Below are 5,943 nucleotides of genomic sequence, written 5' to 3' on the forward strand. Positions count from 1 at the left end.
GATACGTCGGTGCCACGGTTCGGCGATCATCTCGCTCCCACAGTACACTCTCATAGACTGCAGTCCTCTAGCCGCGTCGCCACCTCTGTCGGATTTCGGGTTCTGGCAGACCCTTGAGGTTCGAACACTGGGGTGCGCGCGGAGATTTCGCCTCCTACCTACCTACACTCCTCCGCCTTGCTAGGATCTAAACTAAGGAAAGAACAACATAAGAGACGCAGGGTTTATACTGGTTCGGGCCACCGTTATGGTGTAATACCCTACTCCAGTGTGTGGTGTGGTGGATTGCCTCTTGGGCTGATGATGATGAACAATACAAGGAAGAACAGCCTCGCGAGGGTCTGTTCTTGGCTGGGGCGATGAACTGCTGGGAGGAGCTCAGTCACCTTTCTCTCTCTCTCTCTTTCTGATCTTCTCTATCCTTCCAACCCTCCGGCCCTCTCTCTCCCCATTGCGGGTGGCTGGTCCTATTTATAGAGGCCTTGGTCCTCTTCCCAAATATCGAGCGGGAAGGGAGCCAACAATGGCGAGCTAATTTGAAGGGGGACAACTAGTATCAACTATCCTGACAAAAGTAGTCTTCGCCTGCGCAAAGCTCTGGTGATGACGCCAACTTGGGCTCCATGGTGACCTCCGTCTCGTAGTCCTCCTGGTCTTGGTCTCGTTGCACCAAAATGGCAACCTTTGCCTGATGCCTCGGTACTCCGCGGCTGCGCTTGCCCCCTTTGCACCAAAGAGGAAGGGACGACACTGCGCAGGCTGGCACCCCGCCTGGCGCCCCCGGTCGTCATGGCTTGCGTCACGGGCACCTCGTGAGGTACCCCGCCTTGATCTCTCTGCCTCCTTGTGAGCCAGCCTAACGAGGCCGCACCTGAGGAAGCTCCGCGTCGTCCGCCCCGCGAGGCTTGGCCCCTCGCGAGGGTCTTGGGTTTGTGTTGGTGAAGATGGGCTACGCTAGGCCCCCTTTGAGCCACGCCGCAGGCCGCAGGCAGGCAAGTCTGGGGACCCCCGTTCCCAGAACGCCGACAGTAGCCCCCGGGCCCAAGGCGCGCCCGGACTTGGCCGTGCTGGGAGGCGGAAGGGCAAGAGCGAAGCGCCGCGGGCCCTAACAGCCTGCGGCCTTGGGCGCCGCGTGGCGGTTGATTGGACATGGGCGGCACTGTTCCCCCACGCCCCCCTTATTTTGCGCCATGCTAGGCAGACCCGTAGTCGTACACAGTCGTTCCCTGTTTGGTTGCTCGAGCGCCCTCTGTCCTTCCTCCGCTTGAACTCTGGTTTCTGTTTTCAACTCAATCTTGAACCTTCGCGCCCTTCCCATCGCCATGGCTCCGATGAAGAAGGGAAGAGGGGAGAAACCCGTGTCTCCGCCTTGCCCGCCGTCGTTGGCGGCCCCCGCCGAGGGTTTGGGCAAGGTCAGCTTGGCTCTGGCCAACATCTTCAATGAATGCGGGAGGATGACGGTCTGGCCCGCGTCCCACTTCTCCATCTGCGGGATAGCCACCGAGGTCCCGTATTTTGCCGACGCCCTGTGGGCGGGTCTGGTTCCTCCCTTTTCTGATTTCTTCAATGCCTTGCTCTCCCATTATCAGATCCACATGATGCATCTGAGTCCTAAATCCATCACTCTCCTTTCGGTCTTCGACTTTATTTGCGAGGCTATGATGGGCATCCTTCCTTTGGTTGCCTTGCTGTGACACTTCTTCTCACTGCGCCTTGTTGACCCTACCCAATGCTGGGCGTGTGTGAGCTTCGTTGCCACGCCTGAGACGGCGGCCTCTGGGATTGACTTCAAGCTCCCTCCGCCCAAGGCTGGGTTCCGCAAGCGGTGGCTGTATGTGGATGCTGGGGTGCCCAACCCCCTGCTGTCGGAGCCAACTTCGCCTGATGTCCCCAATTCGGGCTGGGGTCAGGAGACGCTTGAGAGCCCCCGGCTCGTCTTCGTCTGGCACCGCTTCGCGTTCTTGAGGTCGCTTGGCGCGACAGCGGCCAAGGTGGTGAAGGAGTTTCTGCTACGCCGCATCACTCCTCTCCAGCGCCACTCCCGCCGGATGTGGGCCTTCAGCGGGCGTGATGATCGTATGAGGCTCCAGGAAGAGGACATGACGCCTGAAGTGCTGAGGACGGCGCTCTTGACCCTGACGGGGGACCCCAACCCTGGCAGTATCCAGTAGGGAGGGGCCATGTTGTACCTCTGCCAGAGCGGGGGCGATTTTGTGAGGCAGATGCCTATCTTCGATGAGTGGGGGCCGCGCCCCGCTGGCCTTCAGGGGCCTCGTGAGAACCCAGTGGTGGTGACTGCCCTTCCAGTCGGCCCAGGCGACTCTTCCTCAAGTGGTGGAGCAGGGAGGCATGAGGCGCCAGAGGCCGAGGGGGCTCCCGATGGGGTGACAGCACCGGGCGAGGCTCGTGAGGAAGCAGTTATCGGGGCCCGTGCCGCCGAGGCTGAGGGTGACAAGCATCTGCCCTCTGCGCCTTCGACCGAGGCCACCGAGGCTCCGGCGGCTTCTCTTGGCGAGGCGATTTGCAGTGCACGCCAGGCAGGCTCCCCTGACGCAGATCGCCTTGACGCTCCATCTTCGTCGCAGGTTGATCCCTGCGCCCGACTCTTAGGCCGCTTCCGCGTGGACTTTCAGGCCCTCCGGAAGAGAAGGGAGGCCCTAGGCGACGATTACCCTTGTCGCCTGCTGAAGCATAGGAAGTACTTCGCCACTGATGAGTAAGCCTTCTCCTTTCCCAGCTCCCGATCCTTCTGTTGCTCTTACTGACTCTTGCTCCGCAGACCCCTTCCAGCCGAGCTTGCGGAGACGGCTGAGGAGCCATCCCCCTTGGCTTCACCCCCTCCACCATCCTCAAGCGCTCCAAGCAGTGGAGCCCTTGTGGTGAGGGCGACTGACGAGGCGAACCGTCCCGAGGCGTATCATGGCCCCGCGCACCTCGCGATCCTTCACGGGCCTTCTCGTGGCATAGCCAGCCTACCGTGGGCTTCTCGCCTGGTCGTGGACTGCGACTGGCTGAGGCGCTTCCTGCGCTCTTCACCTGGGGACGGGCTGGCCCCCGGCCGGGCTTCTGACGCGGCGTGCCCGGCTATCGTGAGGGTGCCAGCCCCCAGCCCCCAGCCCGGAGGGGGAGTACTGGCTCGCAGCCCCCGGCGCTTGCTTAGGGCAGATCATGGTGTGGAGGACGTGCTCGAGCGTGCTCGGGAGCGTCATGCTCTCCGCCAAGGATTCGTTCGAAGGGCTGCTGACACGGTAAGCCTGCTTGGAGAGGAGCTTGCCGATGAAGACGCGCGCCTTGATGCCGAGGGCCTGTGCCTGGCTGCAGAGAGGCACGAGCTGGAGGGCGCCATCGCCCTTGCGCGCCGTCAGCGCAATCTTGACGACGCAGAGGCCAAGGCGTCGCTAGTGGCCTCTCGGGAGGCCTGATCTTGGGCCACTGAGGAGGCTCGGTAAGCTGACCGGCGGCAAACGGCGGCGGAGGAGCGGGCTCGGGAGCTCCTGGCCTGGTGCCACTCACTGGAGGAGCAGGTGGAGCTGCGCGAGGCAGCTCTCGCGTCGATGAAGGTGGCCTCTGGCGACTCAGCAGAGCTCCAGAAGCGTGAGGAGGCGCTAACGCTGGAAGCCACCGAACGCACCAGTGAGTACGAGCGTCTGGAGACGAGGGAGCGCTTGGTGACGCAGGCGGAGGATGATGTTGCCACACGGAAAGCCCGCGTCCTGGAGGAGGTCAGACGTCGAGTGGCGATGGCGCATTTGAACCTCGAGCACGAGTTCGACGAGAAGCTGGGGTTGATCCGGGCCGAAGCTGAAGGCAGGACTGCTGCCTTGAGGGCCAAGCTGGAGGAGGCGACGCGGCGGGCCAACGCTTTCCGGGCCGCTCTTGAGGTGGCGCAAGGTGAGTTAACCGCTTCCCAGGCCAAGGTGCTCCTTCTCCGCCAGCGGGTGGAGCAGGCTGATGTCGTCGCGGGCCAGAACGCGGACGAGATCCATCAGCGGCGGATCCTGGAGCATGAGCACGGCCCATGCTTGCCACGCTTCGGGAGAGAACCAACGCAGCCTTGGGCAACATCTGCGAGGCGGCTGTTGGCGAGCCGCACACAGTCAACTATGCTGGCAATCTTTAGTTCTTCACTGACGTGGTGACGCAGCTGGAGGCGCGGTCGGTCAGGGCTGACAGGTTGGTGGAGGAGAGGAGCCGCGGCCTGCTTGGGCGCGACTTTTCTCGCGTCTTCATCCACCTCCAGAATATGGATCCCCACTTTGATTTTGACGCCGCCATCGCCCCAGTCCCCCAGGCCGTCCGAGGCGACCTGGCGCACTGGGTGGAGGACAATGTGGACGCTCTTATCAGGGCCTTCGCTTCAGACAACGATGACCCGATCGTGGCGGCCGACGAGGGCGGCGTGGTGAACGGCCCTGATGCCACTGGCGGCGACGCGGACAGCGATGGCGAGTTCAGCGACGCCAGCAACGGCTCGGGTGGTGCTCTTGAGAACGCATTGGGGGATTCATCCGACTGATTGTGCATCGCTCCTACTTCCTTACCCTGCATGAATAGAACTCAAGTTTTGGCCTGATTGCAGTGAGAGCATTTTGGAGGGGGAGCCCCTTATGTAAAACTTGTGTTCATCGTCTTAGTAGATGCTACATTGCCCATGCGCCCGCGCCAAGTGGTTGGCCCAAGCGATGCACTGGTCGGCTAGTTTACCTTTGTCCCGTGCTGGCCCTGAGGCAGCCCGCGGGGGGTTGTGGTGTTTCGAGTGTTCCCTGATTGGGTTCGTAGGATCTGCAGTAAAACATCCTCCTGAGAGGTCACGTTGGCGGCAGTCTGGGCTGCGCGCAAGCTAGGCCTGACCCGGCTCGCGAGGGGCTCGCGAGGGGAGGAAGCTGAGGCGATGCGGTAACCAAAACGCGAGAAATTGCTCGAACGAGACTAAGCACCCCTTCCCCGAACACACGCAAATCTCAAATTCGAATCCAACTTGAATCCAGCGGGGGAAAGTGGCAACCAAAGAGAAAAGCGACGAAAGCAAACAAAATGTCGCGTCCAGCACCTAGTCTAGTCTTGGACGTCTTCTCACCAGCGCGGAGCTAAGTGCTGCCACTGGGCGTCGGAGGGAGCCCCAGGGCCTGAGGCCGGCACCCCTGAGACTCCGGGGCGTGTACAGCCCCACTCATTATTACGTGAGAGTGTCACGGGGCGGCGAGCTTCATAGGCACTGGGCCTTCTTCACAGGTACTGGCCTTGCTTCATATCGCCAGATGAGGGCCCCGCCTTGTGCCACACTCTAGTGCAATCAACGACGACTGGAAACCAGGACGCCGCCGATGGGGTAGAGCGGTCGCCAGCTGTTCCCCCGACGACCACGGGTCCTCCGCCGGGGGCAGGCCCTGAGGCACCTCCCCAGCGGAGGGCCTACCTCCTGAGAGCACCTTGCTCCGAACGCCGCGGTGGTGATGTCGGATCCTGGCCCCTCTCCTGCATCCCCCTGCGCCCTCCTCCCGAGGGGCAGGAGACTGTGGGAGCGGGGCAGCTGCTCGTTGTGGCGACCTGCACCTCCTACGATCCATGGTTAGCGTATGCCTGCTCCTGAAAAATTAGCGGTACCCGATAATCGTTGGCGCCATTGTGGCCAGTGGGACCGTCCCGGGGCTCCCGGAAAGGCTCAACTTCTGGCGCCTCGTCCCCCCAGCTTGGGCTGAGGAGCGAGCGTTGTTCGCTCTTGTGTGGGTGTCCTTGGTCCATCATGAGGGGCACGTATTCCTCCGGCGCCGTCATCCCGAATGCCACGCCGTAATGCCCCGCATGCCACGCGGTCCTGCCTGACGCGCCCACCATGGGGTGGCAGCACGGCTGTCCACTGGGGTCGTGGGTTGCGTCGAGTCCTTCTTCTTCGCGGACTGGGAGCGGGGGCAGCACCGCCGCCGGTCCGGCGCTGACAGCTTT

Source organism: Triticum dicoccoides, chromosome 5A (assembly GCF_002162155.2).
Source record: "Triticum dicoccoides isolate Atlit2015 ecotype Zavitan chromosome 5A, WEW_v2.0, whole genome shotgun sequence".
In the NCBI taxonomy this organism is placed as follows: Eukaryota; Viridiplantae; Streptophyta; class Magnoliopsida; order Poales; family Poaceae; genus Triticum; species Triticum dicoccoides.